We start from the raw sequence: 12,073 nt of genomic DNA, 5'->3' as shown, positions 1-12,073 counted from the left end.
TGATGTTGCTTCTGCTGCTTCTCCTTCTTCCCTCCTCCTGTCCTACTACTAGGGGTCAGAACCAAGAAGAGCCTACCCTAGCCCACCAATCAAAACTTTGGTTAAGGGAGGAAAAAGCTTCCTCACTTTCCTGTCATCACAGTGTTGAATCTGAATTTCCAGCTAGATCCCTTTGTGACGGGCATTTAACAATGGAAGAATTTTTCAGCAACCATTTTACCAGGCCCACGGACCTTGAGCACAGACGTTCTCTTGCTGAAATAGCATGTCCGAGATAAAGGGACAAAGCGTTGTGGCCTCTTCAAAGCGTTGTGGCCTCTAAACAGAGTAGAAAGCAAAAATTAAAACTTGTATTCCAGTACAACTGTGAAGTTGTGATCAGCATTTAGATATCTTCTGCTTCAGGACCCAAAGAACAGTGGAGCGATCGTGAGGAAGGGCTTCGCAAGACTGACCCTGCTCTCATCTACCTGGGCAAAATGGCACATCCCCGGGGAAACTGAAATTAAAATGTTGTAATGTCTCGGCGTCATGGACATAGTAGGTAGGTTCTGTGGATTGGGGGTGCAGATCTCATTTAAGGCAGGAAGGACTGAAAGCCCCAGTCCAGGAGGGAGCGCTAGATGAATCCCGTGTAGAGACGAGTTCATCTTCCATCCTCCTCGTTCAGATCACAACCTAACAGGCTAACAGGGAAGGAGGGGCTTAAAAGAAATGTATTTTGACTCAAAATAGACCCATTGATTCCAAGATGTACATTCCCCCCCCCCCCCCCCCCCACATTTTAGCGTCTCTGAAATCAGGTTGTGTCTTTGAGTTGATGGTATTTTGTAATTGATTGGCAGCATTTTCCTTTTTCTACCGGTACGTAAATTGATGGTCCATCATAAACGACACCACCTTAGGCTTGCTGAAGTGAGGAGAGCCGGCATGAGATACACTTTGGTAGGAAAGTCCTATGGTATTGACTGTCTTGGAAGGCGAGAGTTGATAAGTGGTCGTAACATAGAGCACCTGGCATCTCTGCCTCCAAGATCCTTGAACTTGGCGCAGGGTGTAAGGGACAGAGCAACAGATGGCTGTTTTCCAGATTTTCCCAGCTGGTGGGGGGGTGAGCAGTTACAGTTTGTTGTTTAGAGATCTAGGAGATGAGTCTGAAGTACGGTTCATGTTAGGAGGTCAGGCCTGGCACCCGTTATTTTCAATTCCCGTGATCCTCAGCTATGATGTGGGTCTCATCTGATGCCAGTAACAAAAACGACCAACTTTTCTCTTTTTTTTAATGATTTTTTTTTAACGTTTATTTATTATTGACACAGAGCGTGAGAGCAGGGGAGGGGCAGAGAGAGAGGGGGAGGCACAGAATCTGAAGCAGGCTCCAGGCTCTGAGCTGTCAGCACAGAGCCCGACGCGGGGCTCGGACTCACAAACCGCGAGATCGTGACCTGAGCCGAAGTTAGTCGCCCAACCAACTGAGCCACCCAGGCGCCCCCAAAACCAAAACGACCAACTTTTCGAAAACCCCATTCCATCCCCCCACCATTTTTCCGGGATCGCAAACTGTAGCTTTAGTTTTAGGCACTGTGGCAAGCTGAATAGCATTGATTTACGTGGGAAAAGGGACCTGGTGGATGTGAAGCAGTTAAGGATTTTGAGATGGGGGCTTATTCTGGATCATCCGGGTGGGCCCAGTGGTGTGATCACAAAGGTCCTGATGAGAGGGAGGCAGAAGATTCTACTACCGAGGAGGGGAAGGAAATGTGGCCACAGAAGCAGAGATTGGAGCCATGCAGGCCCAAGCCAAGGAATGCCAGCAAGTCTAAGAAGCTGGAGAAGGCGAGAGCCTGCACAGTCAGCACCTGCCAGTCACCTTGACCCCAGCCCAGTGAAACTAGCTTTGGAATTCTGCCCTTTCGACCTGTACGATAAGAAATCTGTGCTCTCTGAAGCCACTGAGTTGTGGGGTAGTTTGTAATGGCAGCCATCAGGAACAGGTTAATACAGTCCCCTTCTTCCTCTTGAGGGCAGTTCATGAATGATTGTCTAAGTCTTGTAGGTTTAGCTGAACTTTTCCGATATTGTTTCCGAATGTCAGGCAGCAACCTGGACGGACACAAAGTCCACAGCAATTGGTTCTGGAATGGTTTTCTGACACGAGCAATACATTAATACATTGGGTGTCTTTTAAGATTTGCCTTCAAAATCTTTGCATGCAGTCAGTTTTCTTTCCCCTCCCTCCCTCCCTTCCTTTCCTTCCTTCCTTCCTTCCTTCCTTCCTTCCTTCCTTCCTTCCTTCCTTCCTTCCTTCCTTTCCTCCCTTCCTCCTTTCCTTTCCTTTCCTTTCCTTTCCTTTCCTTTCCTTTCCTTTCCTTTCCTTTCCTTTCCTTTCCTTTCCTTTCCTTTCCTTTCCTTTCCTTTCCTTTCTTCTTCCCTCCCTCCCTCCCTCCCTCTCTTCCTCTTTTGTTTGTTGTTGTTTGCAGTGATTGATTTTAACTCCAGTAGGCCTCTCTAGGTGACAGGCAGAACCCTAAAATGGTTGCCAAGACTCCTGCCCTCTGCTGTGCACACCTGTATAATCCCCTCGGGTGTGGGCAGAACCTGTGGATATGATTTGGTACCTCTCCCATAATTAGGCTGCTAATACACTGACTTTGAGTTAATCTCAGGAGGGATTGGGTGGCCCTGACCTAATCAGGTGAACCCTTCTCAAGCAAGTGAAACCCGAGTCTGGCCCCCGTGGGGGGGGCCGAGTGGCTGGGATCGAGAGTGACCTCTAGGAGCTAAGAGCTACAGCCGGGCACGAGGAGCTGAGTTCTGGCAACAATGCTGAGCCTGAGATAAGGCCGCAGCCTGGCCTAGATTGCAGGCTGAGGGCCCTGATGGAGAACACAGATAAAACATGTCCAGACTCATGACCCATGGAAACAGTGAGATAACCAACTCTAAACTCGTGTCGTTTTCGGTGTCTATGTCTGTGGCAATTTGTGAGACGGCAGGAGAAAACGAGTCCAGGTCGTTGAACCGGTGTTTTTGTTAAATGGTTTGGGGCCTCACCGAGTAGTTCCCGAGCTAGGATTGCAGGTGGGCCATCAAGTGTCACCAGTGAGGCTCCTGACCTCAGAGGGAAGTATTGCGCTCTGCCAAGGTGAGGCCCTAAGACGTTGTAAATCTTGCGTGCTTCCTGGGATCTTGTAGGTGATTCGAATAGTAGGAAATTGTTTAAGGTCTCCCAGGGTCCAAGGAGTACACACTGACACTGGGTGGTGCCAGCCTCACCCTGGCCAGGGTCCCCTACCGAGAGCTGTGCGTTTTTGCAGCTTTACGGATGCTGCTCAACCGATGTGGAACAAGTTGCAGATGACATTTAAGATTATCACTGGGGGTTGGGGGGAGGGGCGGGGGTGGAGGCCCCTGGCTGGCTTAGTCCGTAGAGCATGCCATTCTTAGATCTTGGGGTTGTGAGTTCGAGCCCCACAATGGGTGTAGAGGTTGCTTAAAAGAAAAAATCAAGGAGAAAAAAATAAAGATTATAATCACGGGAACTTGGATCCTGACTAAAAAATGATTGTCATGGGGACCACACCACAGCCTCTGGTCAGGATTAGATGTGCCTGAAAGAGGGTAGTGGGGCTTATGGAACGGCATGTTTTTCCCCCACGTTTAAAAATTGACTTAAAAACATAGACTTTATCTTTTTATTTTTTTTTTAATTTTTTAATGTTTTTATTTATTTTTGAGACAGAGAGCATGAACAGGGGAGGGGCAGAGAGAGGGAGACAACAGGATCTGAAGCAGGCTCCAGGCTCTGAGCTCTCAGCACAGAGTCTGACACAGGGCTCGAACTCACGGACTAGGAGATCATGACCTGAGCTGAAGTCGGATGCTTAACCGACTGAGCCACCCAGGCACCCCTAGACTTTGTCTTTGTAGAGTTTTAGGTTCACGGCAAAATTGAGTGGAAGGCATAAGAGCTCCTGGCTGACTCTACCAGTGGAACATGTGACTCTTCATCACGGGATTGTGAATTCAAACCTCACATTAGGTGTGGAGCCTGCTTAGGAAGGAAGGAAGGAAGGAAGGAAGGAAGGAAGGAAGGAAGGAAGGGAGGGAGGAAGGGAGGGAGGGAGGGAGGGAGGGAGGGAGGGAGGGAGGGAGGAAGGAAAGAAAGAAAGAAAGAAAGAAAGAAAGAAAGAAAGAAAGAAAGAAAGAAAGAAAGAAAGAAAGAGAAAGAAAGAAAGAAAGAAAGAAAGAAAGAAAGAAAGAAAGAAAGAAAGAAAGAAAGAAAGAAAGAAAGAAAGAAAGAAAGAAAGAAAGAAAGAAAAAGAAAGAAAAAAGAAATTGAGGAGAAGGTATAAAGATTTCCCATCTGCCTTCTGCCCACACCTACCTGCATAGCCTCCCCCACTAACATCCCCCAACAGAGCGTACATTTTTTACAACTGGTGAACCTACATGGACTCATAATGTCACTCAAAGTCCATAGTTTTTTTTTTGTTGTTGTTGTTTTTAATGTTTACCTGTTTTTGAGAGAGAGAGAGAGACAGACAGACAGAGCATGAGCAGGGGAGGCGCAGAGGGAGGCAGACAGAATCTTAAGCAGGTTCCACACTCACCATGGAGCCCAACGCAGGGCTCAATCCCACAACCCTGGGATCATGACCTGAGCCGAAATCAAGAGTCGGACACTCAATCCACTGAGCCACCCAAGTGCCCCAAGTTTCCTCCATGTCTTTTCATGACTTGATATAGCTTGTTTCTTTTTAGTGCTGTATAATATTCCATTATCTGGCTAGACCACAATTTGTTTATCCATTCACCTACTTGAAGGGCATCTTGGTTGCTTCCAAGTTTTGGCAATTATAAATAAGATTGCTGTAAGCATGTGTGTGCAGGTTTTTGTGTGGACATAAGTTTTCAACTCCTTTGGGTAAATACCAAGCACCATGATTGCTGGGATATAGAAAGAATATGTTCAGTTTTGTAAGAAACCACCAACTGTCTTCCACAGTCGCTGTGCCATTTTGCATTCCTACCAACAACGAACGGAAAGTTCTGTTGCTCCGTATCCTTGCCAGCATTTGCTGTTGTCAGTGTTCCAGATTTTGGCCATACTCATAGTTGTGTAGTGGTATTGTTTTAATTTGCATTTCCTTGATGACATTCCTGATGTTGGTAACTTATGTCTTCTCTTATTCCTCATCAGTGTGTCTAGAGGTTTATCAATCACGTTGCTTTACCCAAATAGCTTGTTTTTTCATTTTATTGATTTTCTTTGTTGTTTTCTGCTTTCTGCTCAGACCTTTAACATTTCCTTTCTTCTGCTTGTTCTGGGTTTAATCTGCTCTTCTTTTGCTAGTTCCTTGAAGTGCAAGCTGAGACTTTTTTCTATTTCAGTATTGGCATTTAGTGCTATATAAATATGTCCCTAAGTATTTGCTCTAGCAGCAGCCCACAAATTCTAGTATACAGTTCAAGATACTTTCTATATCCCTTTTGATTTCTTTCATCTATGATCTATTTAGCAGTCTTATTTTGTTTCTAAATATTTGGGGGTTTTCCAGGGATCTTTCTGTCACTGATTTCTAACTCCATTGTGGTCAAAAAATATAATGTGTACAACCTGGATCCTTTTCGATTGTTAGATGTATATTTTATGGCCCAGAGCATGGTCTCTCTTGGTAAATGCTTGTGTGCACTTGAGAACAATGTGTCCTCTGCTATCCTTGGGACAAGTATCCTATAAATGTCAGTCAAGTCACATGGGTTATAGTTTTGTTCAAGTTGACTGTATCTGGTGGGTTAAACTTTGTGTCCCCCCCCCACCCCCACCCCTCCAAAAGGTATTGAAGTCCTAACCCTGCAATGTAAATGTGACCTTATTTGGAAATGGAGTCTTTGCAGAAGATCAAGTTAAGATGAGGTCATTAAGGTGGGCCATAATCCAATATAAGTGAGTCTGTATAAAAGGGGGAAACTTGGACAGAAAGAGACACATATAGAGAGATGATTGTCCGGAGATGGTTGGGAGAAGATAGCCATCAATGAATGCCTGAGGCCACCAGAGGCTAGAAGAAAGCATGGAACAGATTCTCCCTCACGGCTTCAGAAGGCACCACCCCTGCCACACCTGGATCTCAACCTCCGCGCCTCCAGAGCTGTGAGACAACAGATTTCTGTTGTTCAAGGCACCCAGTCTGTTTGTTGTAACAGCTCCAGAAAATGAAGACAGTGTCCTGGCTGACTTTCTGCCTACTTGTCAATTACTGAGGGAAAGGTAGTGAAATATCTGACTATAATTGTGGGTTTATCCATATCTCCTTGTAGTAGTTCTGTCAGGTTTTGTGTCACATATTTTGAAGCTCTGTTATTAGGTGCACAAATATTTAGGATTGTTATGCTCTCTTCATGAATTGATCTCCTTATATGAAGAAATCACCTTTTTATCCCTAGTAATATTTTTCTTTCTGAAATCTACCTCGTCTGATATTAATACTGTGATTCCAGCTTTTTTTTTTCTTATACATGTGTGAGTGTGGTGTACTTTTTCCCATTCTTTTTGTTTTAACCTATTTGTGTCTCTCTATATGAAGTTTTTTTCTTACGAGTGACATGGAGTTGGTCTTGCTTTTTTAACCAATCTGACAATCTCTGCTTTTTAATCCGGCTGTTTAGATCATTTACATTTAGTGTGATTATTGATATAATTAGGGTTCAGTTATCATCCTGCTATTAGTGTTCTATCGTTCCATCTGCTTTTTGTTCCTCTTTCCCTCTTTGTCTTCGTCTTTTGTATTATTTGAATGTTTTTGTTTGTAACCTCTTTTATTGGCTTATTAGCTATAAGTCTTTGTTATTTTATGTTATTTTTTTAATGTTTTATTTATTTTTTTGAGAGCATGTGGGGGGAGGGGCAGAGAGACAGAGAGGGACAGAGGATCTGAAGCAGGCTCTGCGCTGACAGCAGCTCACGAACTGTGAGATCATGACCTGAGCCTAAGTCAGACACTCAACTGACTGAGCCACCCAGGCGCTCCAAGTCTTTGTTATTTTAGTGGTTGCTTTAGGGTTTATAGATTTATACGTCTTTAGCTTAATCACAGTCCACTTTCACATAGTATAAGGACTTTACAATGGCATATTTCCAGGGGCTTTTATTTCTGGGGTCAGCAAACCTTTTCTAGAGGAGGCAGGTAAATATTTTAGGTTTGTGGGTCATATAGTCTTTGTCACAATTGCTCAACTCTTGTTATTATGTGAAAATAACCATAAACAATACATAAATGAATCAGTGTGCCTGTGTCCCAATAAACTATCATTAACAAAACAGATGATGGGCTGGATTTGGCCCGTGGCCATTGTTTGCCAGCTCATGCTTTGTGCTATTGTTGTCTTGCATTTTACTTCCACGTGTGTTATAAACCCTACAATACATTGTTCTTATTTTGTTCAGTCAATTATCTTTCAAAGAGATTTGAGTCATAAGAAAACCGTCTTATAGATTCATCCATGTAGTTTCCATTTCCAGTGCTTTTTGTCCCTTTGTGTAGATCCAGGTTTCCATCTGGTATCGTTTTCTGTCTGCCTGATGGGTTCCATTTAACATTTCTTGTAGTGTGAGTCTGCTGCTGATGGATTTCAGCTTGTATTTATACGACTGAAAACATCTTTATTTTTTCCTGTGTTTTGTGTTTTGTTTGCATTCTAGTGGCCTAACATGTGGTCTATTGTGGAAAATTTTATTCAGATCTTGTTATGTGAAGTGTTGTACAGATATTTGCTGGTCCAGTTGGTCTATGGTGCTGTTCAAGTCTTCTGTTTCCTGGTTGATCTTCTACCTATTGGTTCTATCCCTATTGAAAGTGGGGTATCAGGGCACCTGGGTGGCTCAGTCAACGGTTAAGTGTCCCACCCAGCATATCTCATGGTTCATAAGTTCGAGCCCCATGTCTGGCTCTGTGCTGACAGCTCAGAGCCTGGAGCCTGCTTCAGATTCTGTGTCTCCCTCTTTCTCTGTCCCTCCTCCACTTGCACTCTTTCTCTCAAAAATCAACATTAAACAATTTAAAAAAAAAGAAAGTGGGGTATTGAAGTCTGCAACTATTATTGTTGAATTGTTTATTTCTCCCTTTAATTCTGTCCGGTTTTTTATGTATGTTAGAGCTCTGTTGCTCAGTTCATATATTTTTTAAAAATTATTATGTCTTCCTAATGAATTGACTCTTGTATCAGTATAAAATGTCTTTCTTTGTCTCTATTAACAATGTTGTCTGATATTAGTACAGTCACTCCAGCTTTCTTCTGTTCTTTTCTTTTGGGGGTGGGAGGAGTAATTTCTACACCCAGTATGGGGCTCAAACTCACAACCCTAAGATTAAGAGTTGCATGCTTCACTGACTGAGCCAGCCAGGCATCCCTCCAGCTATCTTTTGATTAGTATTTGCATGGTTTATTGTTTTCTATCTTTTTACTTTCTACTTGTTTGTTTCTTTGACTCTAATATATGTCCCTTACAGACAGCATATAATTGGATCATGAATCAGTTTTGTTTTTTTTGTTTTTGCTTTTCATTTCATGTGTATTATCAGTGCTTCATTATAGAAAATTTTGGGTTTTTTAATTTTATTTATTTATTTTTTTAGACAGAGTGCAAGTGAGGGGGGAGAGGTAGAGGGAGAGAGAGAATCTTAAGCAGGCTCCACACCCAGTGCAGAGCTCCCACAAGGGGCTGAATCTCACAACCCTGAGATCATGACCTGAGCCAAAATCAAAAGTCAGACGCTTAACTGACTGAGCCACCCAGGCACCTCCGCTATAGAACATTTTGTAAAGATCAGTGACATGTGGGCACCCAGAGTTTTTCAACACCAAGTGCCAATCATTTCTGATAAATATGTTCCTAAAACAAAATAATCACACATAACACAATTTCAGGATAATATATAGCATCAGCATAATTCATCCAAATTATAAAAAGAACAATACTTAGAATCATGCACATTATTTCACCATTTCATAAAACTTCTGTTTTAACTTTTACCAACCTGGCCAGTGTAAAAAAGAACGTCTTCAAAAACTTTGTGATAACATGAACTACAAAATTATTTTTTGGATAAGTTGGGCGTTACTTTTCAAATTTTGCTTTAAGGTTTATTTGTTTCTTTAATCTGACAAAAAATATGGTGAGGAGTGTATTGAGCGAGGTGAAGAAAAAGGAACTTCCAGTCGATAGATTCAGTGTGTCTGAAGATCCTTGAGTAGTGCAAAGGAAACCTTCAAGGGCAAGAATATATTATAAATGAGAGTTTTGTAGCAAGATGAATGGACAAGCAGTTCTTGTATCAGTTGCCTCCAGAGGAAAGAGGTCTTCTTGAAGAATGCTTGTTTATAGAATCTTCTGTAAGGCAGTGTTGGCTATGTGCAATGATTCATCTTTTACTAAAGGAATATCATAAGAGTGCATGTACTTTTCTAAGAGTTCACCCACCCTGTCATTTTGAAATCCAGTTTCCAGAATGTGTTCAGCATTGGCTATAGTCCATCTGGCATCCTCAAGCCTCCTTGGGAGTCTCCCAGAATTATGATGTTACTGTCTTGTAGTTGATCAAAATGTTCTGTGTTGTTCAAGGCACCATGTTTGTTAAATTCATGAATTGGTTCTCCTTTAAGTCCTTCGAACACCCCGTTTTCATCAAAATCCATGAAGTCGGTCATGATTCTGACATTTGGGTGATAAACGCCAGCCTGATGGGTAACTTCCTGCAGTACATCATCAGCACCCAGCTGAAATTTGAACACAGGGAGACTGTGTCGTTGGAGCTTATCAAAGACTATCAAAGACTATCAAATTCTTGTATCCTTCCTTGAACATACATCAGATTCTGCCACAATTTCTCTTTCTTTCAGTTTAGCTCTGGGTAGAGCTTGTTCAATAAGCAAACCCTGTGATTTAGGGTTCCATTCAACCATATTAGGGGTACTTCTCTTCTATGGTAGGGACAGGATCAATTTTTGTAGCATAATCTTTTCCTTTTTGTTGAAGTAACTTTTTTGGACCTCCGTTTGTCACCAGCTTATAATTGTCAATGATATTATGACTTGGTGAGCATCTTTTCCCTTTTTAGGAATTAGGAAAACCCACTAAGAGTCCTATCGGAGTCTATTATTACCTGAAGGCTGGCAGGGTCCTTCTTTGATAAGACCACAGATCATTTCTTCTCTTATAAGGCTCCTGATATGACCTGAACTTTTTTGGAATTCTGACCTCATTTTCACATACACAGCAGATTTTTTTATTAGTTATTTCTTGGTTAGTCAATTGTCCTTAAAGGCACTCCGAGTTCTGTCCTTAAACTTGTCCTAGAACAACAGCATAGACAATATGCAACATCCAGAGATGCAGGGCTTGGATACAGGCATCTCAGCGATCTTGGACTTCTGCCTCACGTTCCTCTTTAAGGTGGACACGTACTGTGCCGGCACCACCCCTGCCCAGGACACACACGCTGGTGCTTGCTGCTGTGTCCTCCCTGGCCATGGCTGCCTAGTCTGTGGACAAGGTCTCATGTGCCTCCAAAGGCAGAAAGAGAAAGCTGCACACGGTGATCAGTTTTTTTTTTCTTTTTATGTTTATTTTTGAGAGAGAGAGAGAGAGCACAAGCAGGGGAAGGGCAGAGAGAGGGAGACACAGAATCCGCAGCAGGCTCCAGGCTCTGAGCTGTCAGCACAGAGCCCGATGCGGGGCTCGAACTCACACACTGTGAGATCGTGACCTGAGCCGAAGTCAGAGGCTCAACCGACTGAGCCACCCAGGTGCCCCACGGTGATCAGGTTTTTAAATCCATTCTGCAAATCTTCTGACTGGACACTTGAGATTGGAGTGCTTCTTTTTTTCTTTCCTTTTTTTTTTTTTAAGTTTATTTATTTTGGGAGATAAAGAGAGTGCATGCATGAGCAAGGGAGGGGCATAGCAGGAGGGAGGGAGAGAGAGAGAGAGAATGAGAATCCCAAGCAGGCTCTACACCATCAGCATGGAGTCCAACGCAGGGCCCAATCTTATGAACTGTGAGATCATGACCTGAGCCAAAAATCAAGAGTCAGACACCTAACCAGCTGAGCCACCCAGGCGCCTCCTGGATGGGGTGTTTAATTACTGATAAAATAGATTTACGTCTTCCATTTGCTATGTGTTTTCCATATATCTTAGGTCTTTTCCATTCCCCCATTCCTCAATCGCGTCTCTTTGGTGTTACATAAATGTGTTCTCGTGCGCTGTCTTCATTCCCTTGTTTCTTTTTCTGTATATGTTTTGGGGTTCTTTTCTTAGGGGGTTCATAGCAGCGTTCGGCATAGAGCCGCTTACTCTCCACTTCTGAGGCAACACCTTTCTGAGCACTCTCCCCCGAATTAGGAGTTTTTTCCAAACTGGCTGATAGAAACCGGCACCGTTCCCAACCCCAGGAGAGTCTGGGCACGGTTCCCTCCAGCCTTGCAGATGGCTCCCTTCCCAACCTTGGGTAGCTTCCTCACATAGTCATGCTGATCATTTCTGTGCTGGATACCCAAAGGGGGCCCTCTGCAGAGCTCCGGAGTCCTCTCCAGGTGCATGTCCCTTCTTTCTGATACTCTGTCCTGTGAGCCCTTGCGGCCTCAGTCTCCCTGAAGGCTCAACTCTCTCTCCTCAACTCGGGGAGTCCCTCTCCTGGCACTGTAGCCTGGAAACTCCCTTAAGGCAGTAGAGCTCACGTAGTTGGCCTGCCCATGTTTCCGGGGTTGGCAGCCTTCACTAGCCGGTATCCAGCATGTCTATTTCATTGTTGTTGCTTTTGGTTTTTGATTTTTGGTTATTACAGACGGGAGGGTAAATCCAGTTCCTGTCACTTCATTTGGGCTGGAAATGGAAATGGTCCCTATTTTCTTTTAACGGATTCTTAGTATTCTCCTGTATGAGTGTGTCCCCTAACTAGATCAGCCCCCTACCGATAATCTGTTTTCATAAACAATGCTGCAGACTCTGTATATACATCCCGGCAGCCCTTTGTAAGAGTCCGCAGAGAAAATCTTACCTATGGAATTT

The 12,073-nt window shown here is 43.5% G+C and overlaps 1 protein-coding gene and 1 pseudogene across 5 annotated transcripts in view; one reads left to right on the top strand and one right to left on the bottom strand.

Moving 5' to 3' along the window:
* QRICH2 (glutamine rich 2) overlaps positions 1-12,073 on the top strand; it is a 36,642-nt gene that overhangs the window by 6,250 nt on the left and 18,319 nt on the right. The gene's annotated exons all lie outside the window — the stretch shown is intronic.
* On the bottom strand, positions 8,710-10,350 carry LOC101084665 (annotated as a pseudogene).

The sequence above is a fragment of the Felis catus genome, chromosome E1, assembly GCF_018350175.1.
Source record: "Felis catus isolate Fca126 chromosome E1, F.catus_Fca126_mat1.0, whole genome shotgun sequence".
Lineage (NCBI taxonomy): Eukaryota > Metazoa > Chordata > Mammalia > Carnivora > Felidae > Felis > Felis catus.
This window is presented reverse-complemented; position numbering and strand designations above follow the sequence as displayed.